General features: G+C 42.4%; 1 long non-coding RNA gene across 1 annotated transcript in view; it reads left to right on the top strand.

Moving 5' to 3' along the window:
* The window catches only part of LOC120396718, a 190611-nt gene that overhangs the window by 68152 nt on the left and 107563 nt on the right, over positions 1–14896 (top strand). The window contains exon 2 of the long non-coding RNA XR_005593320.1: positions 108–152. This is a non-coding gene — a long non-coding RNA (uncharacterized LOC120396718). The remainder of the gene's footprint in view (positions 1–107; positions 153–14896) is intronic.

Genomic DNA, 14896 nt, shown 5'->3' with positions numbered 1-14896 from the left:
GGTAATTTTTAGTATGCATGAAATATGCTATTAGATATTTTTACTTAAAATACTTTGTTATATTTGCACATTACAAGTCAGAACATGCTGCTTTTTTATTGTTACAGGCATGGACATAAGGTTTGCTGCGATTCTAGACCAGTAGGAATCAGGTGGGGACCCTCTTTGGCATCTTATCAACATATGGTTCACGTTGTTATTGAACTTGATGTGGGTATCTCAAATGCCAAGGCTCTGTGTGCTACTTGTGTGCAGCATCTCTGGGTTGGCTCTAGAATGGGCAGCTGTTACAGTTGTGGTTTGATGCAAAATAGGCTGGTTATAATGAAATGGCCAAACAGTACAGTCTATAGACAAGTTTACTGTACATTATAAAAAAGTGCAATTATTGAAGGGAGGGAGTCTGGAAGCAAAGGGAGCAGCAGTATTTCAGGAACGCTCCGACTGAGGGTAAACATCTGTTTTGTATTTTTTTTCCCCCTGTCTTATGCTCACAAGGCACTTAAGAGCTGAGTTTTCCTGATCTTCTGTGGTTCAGTAAAATCAGGCTGAAAAGCAAAAATAGTCACCACATAACTGATTTCCAGCATCTGGGTCCTGAGTGCCGAGGGAACTGCTGAACTTGGCAACATGCAACGTTCCTAGTGGTTGCACGTATTTTAGGTGAAGGAAAGAGCTCCAGCTAATGTGTGGTGGAGAAACCCACTGGGTTGGGGCAGGGAGGTTGGGAGGTGTCTGGGATTTGGAATGATTGTCATGTGACTTGGTGGGAGGGATTGAGAAAGCGGGCCTGCATTTTTACTGAAGTTTGTCTGAGACACTTGTTTAAAAAAATCACTATGCATAGGTCCCTTTTAGTAGATACATTAAGAAATAAATATTCTTTGAGTCCAGATGCAGATTAGATCATTTCTTTATTAAGAGAAATTAATTCAACAAGAGGTGGAAGCAGGAAAGACTGATTTAGCCAGATTTATCCCACACAAAGTGCATTAAGGTATTACATCTTCAGGTGAAGTGTTCACTGGCTGATCTGTGATCCTGACTACTCAGTTTCTCAGAGTGGACTTTAACAAATGAACCCTTATACAAGTGTTGTGCTGTAGGGGGCTCTGAATGTTTTGTAGCTCTGACGCCATTTGGTCATAATTAGAGCTCCTTGAATGATTCTTTGTGAATTTAGCCCTTTGTTTGGTTTTTATAGTTGGCAAATAGCTTGTGAATGCTGTCGTGTTGTTTGGAGTGGTTCACGACCATGACTGCCTACCTCAGGGCAGACTGTCAAAAACAGGGCAGCTACCTCAAACTGGTGTTATGTTCTATAATTAGATTTTACAAGCCAGTAATAAATGTGAACTTCTGGGTCACTGTGTAACAGTCTGACCATGCAGTCACAAAAAGTCCCCTTAGACTGTCCAATCCATCTGGCCACTTAAGCAAACTGGACTTGAAATACCAGGGAGGAGAAGGAGTTGTTGTTAACTAAGTTAAGCACCAATGTGGACATAAGAACAAATGGGTATAAACTGACCATCAACAAGTTTAGGCTTGAAATTGGACTAAGGCAGGGATCAGCAACCTTTCAGAAGTGCTGTGCCGAGTCTTCATTTATTCACTCTAATTTAAGGTTTTGCGTGCCAGTAATACACTTTAACGTTTTTAGAAGGTCTCTTTCTGTAAGTCTATAATATATAACTAAACTATTGTTGTAAATGAGGTTTTTTAAATGTTTAAGAAGCTTCATTTAAAATTAAATTAAAATGCAGAGTCCCCCGGACTGGTGGCCAGGACCCTGTCAGTGTGAGTACCACTGAAAATCCGCTCCCGTGTCGCCTTTGGCACACGTGCTATAGGTTGCCTACCCCTGGACTAAAGTTTCTAACCATCATAGGAGTGAAGTTCTGGAATGGCCTTCCAAGGGGAGCAGTGGGGGCAAAAAACCGAACTGGCTTGAAGACTGACCTTGATAACTTTTATGGAGGGGGTGGTACGATGAGATGGCCTGCAATGGCATGTAGATGATCTTCAAGTGCCAGCAGCAAATATCTGCAATTACCAGTGATGGGACACTAGATGGGGAGGGCTCTGAGTTACTAGAGATCATTCTTTCCCAGGTATCTGGCTGGTGGGTCTTGCCCACATGCTCAGGGTCTGACTGATCACCATATTTGAGGTTGGGAAGGATTTGTCACCCAGGTGAGATTGGCAGCGGACTTGGGGGGCATAGGTGCCAACTCCATGGGCACTCCTGGCTCAAAGCACCCATGGAAAAATAGTGGGTGCTCAGCACCCACCAGCCACAGCTGTTTGGCGCTGCCACCAATCAGCTCTTTGGCAGTTGGAAGGGGGGCTTGGGGAGGGTGGAGAGCAGTGAGGGGAGGGGTGGGGCTTTGGGAGAGGGGGCAGAGCAGGGGCAAGAAGAGATGGCGCAAGGGCAGGGCTTCAGGGGAAGGTGTAGAGTAGGGGCTGGGTCTTGGGGTGGAGCACTCCGGGGAAAAATAAAAGTCAGCACCTATGCTGTGGGGGTTTCACCTTCCTCTGCAGCATGGGTCACTTGCCAGTTTAAACTAGTGTAAATGGTGGATTATCTGTAATTTGAATTCTTTAAATCATTGAAGACTTCAGTAACTCAGTCGGAGGATAGGGGTTGACTACAGGAGTGGGTGGTGAGGTTCTGTGGACTGCAAGCTGTAGTTGGTCAGACTAGATGATCATGATGTTCCCTTCTAACCTGAGAGTCTGAGTCCGACTCTATAAATGGTTACTTACATCAAAAATCACACAACTTTCAGATGGCTTCCAAATCCTAAGAAACCAGTCACTTACCACAGATCAATTGGTATCCTAGGTCTTACACCAGCGACAATGCCTGTAGCCAATCCTATAATAAACTAACTAAAGGTTTATTAGCTAAGAAAAAGAAATGAGTTATTGAGAGGTTAAAGCAGTTAAAAATATATGTATGGCTGAGTGACAGTCTATAATTTCAAATGGTAGCAGAGATGTAGTCATCTGCCAGTGTCCCAAAAGTCTCTCAGGGTTCCCCAGAATAATTCTGGGGATCTCCATCTTCTTGTTATTCCGCCCTGTAAGAATCCAAACAGTCCAAAAATGCAAGATCTTTCCCTGAATCCATACTTATCACTGCTGCTTCTCCTCACAGAAAACAAGCTGACAGGGTCAGCACCCACATGGGCTCTTTCTTTGATTGGCAAAGAGAGATGAGCACATTTGGAGTCTTTGATCTCTGATCATCACACACAATGACCACTTGCCTTCAAATGTAAAATACTTAGCACTTTCCTGTTAAAGTTCTTCATTTGCATTACACGAGGTTCCTTCTCCATTGATGGGTTATTTAGTTACAGGGTATATACCTATATATATATATATATATATATATATATATATATATATATATATATATATATATATATATATATATATATATATAAAATCTAATCTTGCATTATAACAAAATACAGATAAGTGGCAACAGCAACAGCATCCCATTAGTTTTCATGAAGTTTAAACACTGAATACATTCTTATACATTTAACAATCAGTTTGATCTGTACTAATACACAATTTAATTGGCCTGGCTTCCAGCTGTGAGTTTGTTTTCAGCTGAACCTACAGTTTTGACCAGAGCTGGTATCAGCATCACAAACCCATCCTGATTTCTTGGAAAATATTTATTATTCAGTGAACACTTGGGGTGAATGTTTTCAGCCTGCTGATTCTTAGCAAACTGTTAACTCTATTTGCTTTTCAGCATTTGTAGTGCATGTTTGGTTACCAAAGTCACTTGGTATCATGTCTGCTCCCTGGTGGGATGAGTGAAATTTTCTAAACTAGGGAATAGCAAATGCAGCATTTTCCAGTATAAGTTTTGAACAAACAAACATTATGCTAAAATCCATGAAATGTTTGAGGTGTGCAAACATCTTCATGAATGAAATCCCACAGTTACTCAGCTTAGTCATGTGCACATCCTGATGGTTCTGTTTTTATTTCAACCAGCTGTAACCATGATATCCTTCTATAACTGAGGATGTCTTCACTGCACATTTAACATGGGCTTTTACTTGCATTTTAGCCCAACCTCCTCCTACCATCCACACAGAAAATCTCTGACCTCTGTTTGGAGGTGCTTTAACCCCGGGTTAGCTGAACCAGCTGGGGATATGGGTTAGAGCCCAGGTTCCACTTTTACCCAGGCTTGGGCCTGACCAGTTTACAGTGAGGACATAGGCAGATTCAATTATATGCTGCAGTGCCCTTCCCACAATTCCTTCTGAAGGACAGACAAGTTCTACTGCAATTGACACAGCTGACTGGAAGAGAAACCTGGAGCAGCTCAGTGCAAAGTGCCCTGTGATATGCCCCCAGACAAGTGCTGGCAAGAGCAGTAACAGAGAAGTCGCAGTAATGTGGAGGGAGCTTTCCTGTGGGGATGCTCACACCTATGCTAGGCTAACTTGAGTGTTGAGATCCAGGCGCCCATCACCTAGGTTAACTGCAGCAAAGACATAGCTGCCCAAGTATCTGTATGGTTCACAACGTTTTTCCGTCTAGTTCCTTAAAGAAAACAAGATTCTACACTGAGAGTTCTAAAGCCCACAAAACCTGGATATGTTGCAACCTGATTCCTTATTAGAAAATAACTGCTGGGCCTGATTGTGCCCTGGAGAAAGCAGGTGCAATTCAGTTGATTTCAACTGAGCAACACCCACGTAGAGCAGTGCTGCTTGACCCACTGTGCATATTAATATATGTTATACAATAACCACCTGAAACACTCTCACAGGAACTTCCCTTTCTTGCTGTGAGAATGGATTCTTTAGTTATTTTAGCCAAAGAGACTGAATTCCAAAGGCAGATGGTAATCACACGTTCAGATTTAAGCAGACTGAAGACATGAGAGGGAAAGAACAAATTGAGGGAGCTTAAAAATGCCTTTTTGGAGTCTAAAATCCCCTGTTTTATATCCAGTGAAGCTGTGTGCATACACAATAAGACCTACATCTTCTTGGACAGCTTTTATCAGACCTTACATCTGCTCGTGCCCTGGGATATCCGAACAGTAACTAATGCCAGAAAGCCAGATATATGGCTAAATCAGGCAGATTGTGTTTTATTTGGTTGGGTTGTTTTGCTGAAATTCTGTGAAGTGTACAAATAAACAGTTTGATTATACTCTAGCTAAAGGAAGAAAAAATTACTGAAAACAAATGTATGAGACTCTTTGCTTCCCGGACGTTGTCTGCCCTGCAGCAAGGTGCCATGTATGTGTGGAGCATAGTATTTTGGATCATTATAATTTCTCTTCCTGGCATAAGTGAGACATCTGTTCCTCCCCAAACACTGGATGGACAAAAATACCCCAGGCGGTAAATGTATAACCATTAGATATTATGTAGCTTCTGGTTGCGTTTTCAGTTCTTAGTTGTTTCTCCCTTGGTCAAGTGATACAGACTTGGACTTGTAGATTTAGGACTAAGGCAAGCTAAAAAATGAAATCACTTGTTTCAAATATATCTTCATTGTCCATTATGCCCTGAAAGATCCATAGGCATATGCTCCCTCTCAGTGGTATGGTGCAGCAAGCAGCATGTGGAGGCTGCAAAGAAGGAAAAGGCATCTACTCAGTAGCCGCTCTCACAGTGTAGCTGCATTTCTTTTTTTGTGTGCCAGGCAGGAAGGAATTCAGCACCATGTATTTGGGAGCCTGAGCTGGGAATCTGGAGAACAGACCTTCAAAGTGGCAAGACTTAGGCAGGGGACTGGACTCGATGACCTCTTGCGGTCCCTTCCAGTCCTAGAATCTATGACTCTATAAGACAAGTAATGTGGGCAGCAACTCTATAAGGGCCCTATCTCCTTTCCTGAGTAGGTTTGTTTCCCCTCATACCTGTATTAGACTTCTTTGCCTAAAGAGGAGAGAATATATTTAGTAGGTGTGATGAATGTGGGGGTGCTCAGTGGAGAATATGGATCTCTACCCCACCATGTGGTTTATGTATAGGATTTCTGAGGTGGTGGGTGGGAATGTCAGGGAAGCAGACAGTTTCAGCATACTCCCCCCATAGTCACAGGGCCTGTGATTGCAAGCCATTAAGGCTGACTGGGTCTAATTGCCGAACAATGGAACATGTCTTAGATCAGGGGTTCTCAACCTTTTTCTTTCTGAGGCCTGCCCCCTCAGCATGATATAAAAACTCCATGGCCCCCCGTGCCACAACACCTCTTTTTCTGCATATAAAAGCCAGGGCCAGCATTAGGGGGCAGCAACCAGGGCAACTGTCTGGGGCTCCACACCACAGGGGGCCCCGCAAAGCTAAATTGCTCAGGCTTCAGCTTCAGCCTCCAGCTGTCGGGCTTTGGCTTCAGCCCTGGGCTCCAGTGCATGTAATGCCATCCCTGCACTCTGGTTTACTTTGGCGGACCCCCAGAAACATGCTTGGGGACCACCAGGGGGCTGCGGACCTCTGGTTGAAATCCACTCTTAGGCCTGGTCTACACTAAGGGGGGGAGGGGGGGTCGAACTAAGGTACGCAAATTCGCGTAGCTGAACTCGAACTACCTCAGTTCGAAGTACTCACCCTTCCAGACGCCGCGGGATTGAAGTCTGTGGCTCCCCCGTCGACTCCGCCACCGCCGTTCGCGGTGGTGGAGTTCCGGAGTCGACGGGAGCGCTTTTGGAGTTGGATATATCGCATCTAGATTAGACGCGATATATCGAACTCCGAGAAGTCGAATGCTAGCCGCCGACCCGGACGGTAAGTATAGACATACCCTTAGTCTGGTCTGGCTGGCTGACTTGGGTGTGTCTGTGAAAAGTCTGAGGCAAAAGGGAGACTTCACACCTTGGCCTTGTGCCAGGCAGAGGAGGGGAAAAGGGCATTGAACAATATGGTAATTAGGCTTAGGTTCACACACAAGCAGGGTGGGGCTATGAGGAAAAAGAAGGGGGAGCAGTCTGGGGGCAGGGACCACTCTTTGTGGAAGGAAAACAGAGACGAGGCTGGGTCCCAAGAGCTCCTGGGCTTCCTAAAATAATGTAATTTGGGTCTGTTCTTTCCCAGTGACTCAAGAGGGAAGCCTAGCTAATTTAGCTAGCAGTATAGGACTAGATGAGACTAAATATGCATGTTGGCTGTTTTGAAATTATTTTCTCTAATGCTTTGTTCCATTTGCTAATAAATGTATTTGTCACAAGCTCCCAGAAGTGGAAGAGAGAGGTGTCCAGTTGGACCTGCCCAGTTATAGGTGGTTGACATAGTTGGGTGGTGTTTCCGGATCCAGGGAGATTGAAGTGTTCTCCTACTGGCTTTTGTATGTTACCATTCCTGATGTCCGATTTTGTGTCTGTTTGTTCTTTTACATAGAGACTGTCGGGTTTGGCCAATGTACATGGCAGAGTGGCATTGCTGGCACATGATGGCATATATCACATTAGCAGATGTGCAGATGAATGAGTCCCTGATGGTATGGATCATATGGTTGGGTCCTCGGATGGTGTCGCTAGAGTAGATATGGGGACAGAGTAAGCAACGAGGTTTGTTACAGGGATTCATTCCTGGGTTAGTGTTTCTGTGGTGTGGTGTGTAGTTGCTGGTGAGTATTTGCTTCAAGTTGGGAGGCTGTCTGTAAGCGAGGACTAGCCTGCCTCTCTTCCTGACTACAGTTTCTCATTATTTTAAGTATTCCTGGGCTGGAAAAGGCTAATGGCTGGGAGTGGTGTGTGAAATGAGAGTTGTCAAGGCAGTCAGGAAAATTCAGGAGGAGAGGAAACAAAGCTAAAATCTCATGGATTTTATATCAGTGGTTCTCAAACTAGGGCCGCCGCTGTTCAGGGAAAGCCCCAGGCAGGTTTGTTTACCTGCCGTGTCCTCAGGTTTGGCCGATCACGGCTCCCACTGGCCGTGGTTTGCTGCTCCAGGCCAATCGGGGCTGCAGGAAGCAGCGTGGGGCGAGGGACGTGCTGGCTGCCCTTCCCGCAGCCCCCATTGGCCTGGAGCGGTGAATCGCGGCCAGTGGGAGCCGCGATTGGCTGAATCTGTGGACACAGCAGGTAATCAAGCTGGCCCGGCCTGCCAGGGGCTTTCCCTGAACAAGCGGCGGCCCTAGTTTGAGAACCATTGTTTTATATCATTTCCATAATTTTTGTTGTTTTCTTAAACTGAATTAAACCCTGTGCTGCCAACACTTATGCACATACTTAATGGGACTTTTCTTGTGTTTAGAGTTAACTACAAAAGGACTATTTGTGTGCTTAAAGTTAACGTGTATAAGTACTGGTAGAATTCGGACTCTGGGCATGACAGTAATGAGCCAGCACTCAGAATTATCTGCTATATGCCTCATTCTTTGGGTTGGTCTCCTTCTCTCTGTCAGTGCTGCTGGGTCAGAGAATAGCATGAAATTAGCTGATTGCATGACTATTCTCTGTTAATGCTTTTGAAAGCCAAGAAATGTTTTAAATTATCTTTAGAAAGTTATTGAAATATAATGAAAGGGAAATTCAGTATTTCTACCCTTATTGTCTGTCTCTTTGGCTCTCTGCATCCCAAATAGGCATTGATCTCCTTGTTGCCTGGAAGAAGAAAAAAAGATGAGAGGAAAATGCATCTAGAAATGTTTTTATCTATCTTTTTATAGCTCATTTCTCACTCCACCTCCAGACACTTATACTTCTGAGCTAATTAATTAAAAACCATTAAGGCATAATAGAAAACAGTTGCAAAAGCATTTTGTTTTGTTTTTTAATTATTTTCTTTTATTCTCTATACAAAACCTTTCCAAATCTAAAAAAAACCCCTTTTTAGACCAGCAAAAAGAAATAACAAATCTGAAAAGGATGATATTAAAAATATTTTCCAGAACATCTTAATCTTGCGTCTTTCCTCTATCTCCCTGACTTAGTCCTTCTCATTTGTTCCTACACAGAAATTAACTCTTTATAAACCAGCAAACTTTCTGTTAAAGTTCAGTAAATTCCCGCTCTAAAGATCAGTACCAAGTGACACACACGTTTAAGAAAATAGTGAGGTCATTAATATTTATTCTTTTAATACTTTTGCAAATAATGATTTTATAAAAGCAATCACATACTTAAGGGTGTGCAAATGTTTTCTTCAATGCCACTAATCATTCAGTTGAAATATGATTGTATAGAAAAAGATATATTTTTTAGTTCTGTTCAGATATACATTGTGGCAGATAAAGAATCAGGCAACATGCTTATAATAACTTCTTACCCTGGGACAATAAAATAAAGTATGTCCTAATAGACCATTTGTTATCTGGTGTTTATGACAGGTGGGAATTATATTTGTTGTGCCATACATCTTTAAAAAAAAATTCATGAGTGTAATAAAATACCAAAAAAGTTCTCTGGTATTTATATCAAAGCAACATTTTTAGTATGCTTATATTTTTCCTTCAGCTCTTGCCTCCCCCAGACTCCTTTGTCTCCCCATAGTTATCTAAAATGAATAGAAAGTTCTGAGACCTGTTAAAAACAATGATATAGTGAGGTAGACAAGAGCAATACATTTTCAAACCTATAGAAAGAACTCTGAAAACTGATCTGTGTTCAGAGAAGAGCAAATGCCTTGATTTATAAATAGCTAAAAGTATGAATTTTTTCAAAGATATTTTAATTAAAAGGATAACGATATTTTTAAAGTTATTTGTCTTTTCTGTTTACAACTGATTAATTCTGATTTCATGATGTTGGACCATAGTGCAGAGCATATGAGCACAGAGTATATAATTGGAATCTTATTTAAACGTCTCTGCTGCTTGTCATTCTCTGGTGGTAAGGTTCTCAAGTTGTTAGGAGGTTACAGGACAGTACTATTTGCTCTTCTCTAGTAAGAGAAGAGAGCTTATTTTCTTCTTTCCTTTGTCTTGGGAGTGGACTGATTGCATAGAGCTCATGTTTGTTGGGGAAGTGAAAGCCCATCAGATAAAAGCATCCGATATGGGGAACGGCCAGAGAAACGGGCACCTGGCTTTAGGAATTCCAGATGTTCCCTTCCCAGCCATCCTACCAGTAGATGGAGCAGCAACAGCATTGGAGGAAAGAATGGTTTCTAGCTGAGAATCCTTATCCACTTCTCCTGCTAAAGCTCTGTTCCCCAACGGGCTCCCTATTCCCACCAGCTTCCTCTTCCAAAGACGCATGTAATGATTTTTGTATGAATACTCTCCTTGATAGGATCTTGTGAATATTGTATCAGGTATTTAAATGCTTTCTGAGAAAAGATCCCTCCAGTTTCACTGTTTTATAGCAATGCAGATTTTTCTCTAGTTAGGTCTAAATGATAACTAGAGGTGGTCACGATTTCTTCAAGTGTTTTCAATTCCCCCCACCCCCAAAAAAAGCCTTCCTCTCCCCTCCTAAACTCCTTTATTGCAAAAAAGTAATTTCTATCTAATTGTTCTAGTGTTGTGATGGAAAAACTGAAAACTTGCTTCTAAAAACCAAAAAAGCCCATGATGGAAACTCAATTTTTTCAGTTGCTGACATTTCACAAAAGAACATTACCAGACACTTTCAGTCTAGCTCTAATGATAACATCTGTAGAAAATGCAATGGGTATAATAGAAGTATGAGACGCAGGAGTGTCTGTGATTCTAGTTCTCAGTCACATGATATGGATCAGGGTTAGAAAGGTGACAGTTCTGTCACACAGCAAGGGTCACTGTCCACCAGTTGGGGCAGATTGTACAGTGCTGAGAGCCAGAGTGGAACTCGACACCAGTCCACATTGACTTATTGTGGGGGCTGTTTTTGGGTCCAGGGCTTTGGTTCAGGCTCATCTCTAAGAAGGACTAACCCACTTCTCACACCCATCCTTTTAAACTTTGCAGTTTAGAAAAAGTTGGGGAAGTTATTATAATAGAACATCTGCAGGCTTTGCCCAAACCAGATACAGAAAACTGAAATATTGAGATTGGATTGGAGACCTGTGTCAACACAGCCTGTCGCTAAAAGTCAGTGTGTGTAAACACTCTGTCGGCACTTTTGCCGACAAAATGCTTCCAGCCCTGCAAGCAGCGTTAGCTTTGTTGGCAGGAGAGCGCTCCTGCCTACAAAGCTGCATTCACACTGCCACTTGCATCGGCCAAACTTTTGTCTCTCGTGGGAGGGCTTTTTTAAGCCTCAAGGTATGGACAATTGTCCAAACTGAATTTCTACAACTTTATAGAGAGTTGTTCATGACTGCTAGGTAAAGTTGGAAAATATGCCTTTGGCACATATAAATTATTCTGGCCATTTGCAAGGCATAACTTGTACTGCTAATTGATTGCTTTGTCAGTGAGCAAATTTCACCTATCTGTCAATTCCCACCTCTTTTTTTTTTTTTTTTTTTTCCAATAGACAAAGCCCCACTTCTGCTCATGTCTTCTCCATGGGCCTTGACTTGAATTCTTTTCACGATGGGCCGTTAAAATACCTTTTTTGTTTAAATGAGTGACATCATTTAAGTTCATACCTGTAAATTACATTGAGAAATGAAGGCTGGGGCAGAATCCATCCCATAGGGGCTTCTGATCCTCTGGTGCTCACCAGATTCCGTCGCATGCGATAACCATGAAGTCGTGTTCCTCATTTATTGTCAGCACCTTGCCTTGATGTTGGGTAAGGCCGAGATCATCTGCTCTTCCGGGGGCAGGTTCTTGTTCCGTTTGTATAAGTGGTCGCCTGGCAAGGGAGGGGAAGGTCAGTGCCAGCACAGTCTCCTCCAGCTACGCTGCCCTGACTGCTGGGGAAGGGCTGCCTGAGAGCCCAGGCCAGCACTCCCGCAGGCAGGAGGGCACAACCGCCGCCCCCCGTCACAGACTGAGGTCTGTGTTTGAGCTGGAGCATGAGGCCAGCTCAGCAGAGCCTGGCACTTAACTGCTACAACACTGAAGAAGAGTGAGAACCCCAAAACAGTGTGTCCCCAGCCCAGCCACACATCTCCCCACCAATATACATAACAACCTTTATGTATGCAGTAACATCAAATCCCTCCTGGCCAGAGGTACAGATCACTTTCCTGTAAGGGGTTAATCATTTCAATTAACTTAGTTGGCACCTGACTAGAAGGACCAATGGGGAAAGAAGATACTTTCAAATCTGCGAGGGCGGGGGAAGGTTTTGTTTGTGCTTTTTGTTTGCTTCCCTCTCGGGACAAAGAGAGACTAAGCAGGTAACCTATCTCCTAAAAAGATCCTAAACTGATGCATCTAAAATTACAGAAATTGTAAGAAATAGCAAGGAAATGCATTAGATTATCTTTTGTTTTAGCTTCTGAATTTCCCCTATGCTAAGAGGTAATTTTATTTCTGTTTTGTAACTGGGAAGCAGAGTCAGAGGAAAATACTCTGTGTTTTAAATCTTTTTATTTACCCTTTAAAGTTATCTTCCATCCTAATTTTGCAGGTGTGATTCTTTTACTCTATTTTTAATATTTTTTTTTCTTTTTAAGAACCTGATTGATTGTCAGTGTCCTAAAAAACAGGGATTTGGTCTGTGGTCACTTTATTAACCTATTGGGTGGTATATTATTCTCAAGCCACCCAGCAAAGGGGGTGAAGGGGATTGGGGGGGGGGATATTTTGGGGGGAATAGGGCTCCAAATGACCCCTCCCTGAATGTTTGTTTAAATCACTTGGTGGTGGCAGAAATACCATCCAAGGACAAAGAAAGGAATTTGTGACTTGGGGAAGTTTTTAACCTAAGCTGGTGGAATATAAGCTTAGGGGGTCTTTCATGCGAGTCCCCACATCTGTATCCCAGAGTTCAGAGTGGGGAGGGAACCCTGACACCATGTATTGCGTTTATATCAAATACAACAAAATTGGTATTGAAGAATTTTTACTGTTTTTTAAAAAATCCCTATCAGGAAAGGAGCTAAATTCTTAAGGGAAGATTTGTAAAGGTCCAGAAGATGCCAATCTGGGTCTCAAGAGTTTACTTCTTTCCACTAATGTAATAGTTTGTTCACCCACCTCAAACGATATGCCAGGCAATTTAATCTTTTTTCCTGGGAATAAGAGAACTTGATTTGGTTTTATATTTAAATGGTCATTAATCAGAGACTATTCTGTTCATTCTGAGTACAATTACAGTACAAAGCATTCAGCAGAAACGGAAAATCTAAACAAGATCATTAAAGTTGCCTTTTTTATTCATCCTGCCTTCACTGGCAAGGCAACAGTTGTATCTGGTTTAGTTTGGGCAGCTCTTCCATATTTGCTGTGACATTTCTCTTTGCCTATTTTCTCTTAAAGCCAATCAAATTATTGGACTGCATTCACAGATGGTGTTTAAAGTGGTATAAGTGTTGTGGCTTGTGTGTGTGATTTACATGCTAAGGGGCCAAAAGAGAGATGGCTGGTGGTGGGGAACAGCAAGTAACAGAAAGGTATAAGAAGTCGTAAATTGTGGTGGTGGTCTATCATGCCCCACAGGGCCAGATTCAGTGTTTGCTCCAGACAGTGCTCCATAAAGGTTATTGCAACAGAGGATACAAGTTCCAGAGCTACCTTACCTGCACTGGGGGCTGCACCATGTCCTGGAACTCCTGAATAAGGAAAGTGTAAACTGCCTCCCATCTATCCTTGGAATATAGAACATGCCTCTGCCTCGTGCTCTTTAATTTAAATCTTTCATTGTTTGGGGGGTGGCAATTAAGGAAATAAGTGTTCCATTATGATTTATAAATCTAGATTTGTTAGACATTTGTAAAAATAGATATGTGTTTGCAGTTAGTAGGCGGTGATTGTCTTTTGTCAATGAAGCTGTCATTTGGGAAAGGGGGAAATTTAGATCTGGACTGTTTGAAAAGATGCCAAATTAAGTCTTCTAGACTGGAATCACACTGAGATTTGAAGTCAACATTCTTTTCTGTCCTAGATAGTGCGTGTATGTGGCTCAAACTTCACGACATTTGTTTAATTGTTTTTGAAGGGTACTATATGTCAAATTTAATAGAGGTAGCTGAGAAATTTATTTCTGAAGCTGGGATTTTAAGGACATTCTTATACTCAACAATTAGCTTTAAAAATCCTTCCTGAACTCATCCATAGAATTTCTGGGGCAACCCCATAGGATGCACCTTTCTATTGGACCAAATTGCCTCTTTGAGCCAAATTCTATTTTGCCAAATGTGGCTCTTCAGTCACACAGTATGATCTGTACCTGAACTTCTGTACTTCACCCAGCTAGGGTATAGCAGGAGTCTCGCATGTATTATAAAAACTGGAGCTCAGGAAAAATGTAACTATGAGATATGTACTGCCAGATGAAAAGTCTAGTTCTTTGGACAATAGGGTAGCTTCAGTTCCTGGAGAAATGTTATGTATTCACAGAATTCATGGATTCCAAGGCCAGAAGGGACCACTGTGATCATGTCATCTGGCCTCCTGCATAACGCAGGACACAGAAATTCACCAAAATAATTCCTAGAGCAGATCTTTTAGAAAAACATTCAATCTTGATTTAAAAATTGTCAGCAGTGGAAAATCTACCATGACTCTTGGTAAATTGTTCCAATGATTAGCTACTCTCACTGTTAAAAATGTACACCTTATTGCCACTCTGAATTTATCTAGCTTCCATTTGCAGTCATTGGATTGCTACACCTTTCTCTGGTAAGGTAATAATTGGAGATATACCAATCTCCTAGAACTGGGAGGGACCTTGAAAGGTCATTGAGTCCAGCCCTCTGCCTTCACTAGCAGGACCAATTTTTGCCCCAGATCCCTAAGTGGCCCCCTCAAGGATTGAACTCACAACCCTGGGTTTAGCAGGCCAATGCTCAAACCACTGAACTATCCCTCCCCCCAGGTAGATTGAAGAGCCCATTATTAAATATGTTCCCCATGTAGGAGT

Source organism: Mauremys reevesii, linkage group 2 (assembly GCF_016161935.1).
Source record: "Mauremys reevesii isolate NIE-2019 linkage group 2, ASM1616193v1, whole genome shotgun sequence".
Taxonomy (NCBI): Eukaryota; Metazoa; Chordata; order Testudines; family Geoemydidae; genus Mauremys; species Mauremys reevesii.
Note: the sequence above shows the minus strand (reverse complement) of the source record. Positions and strands in the feature narration are given on the sequence as shown.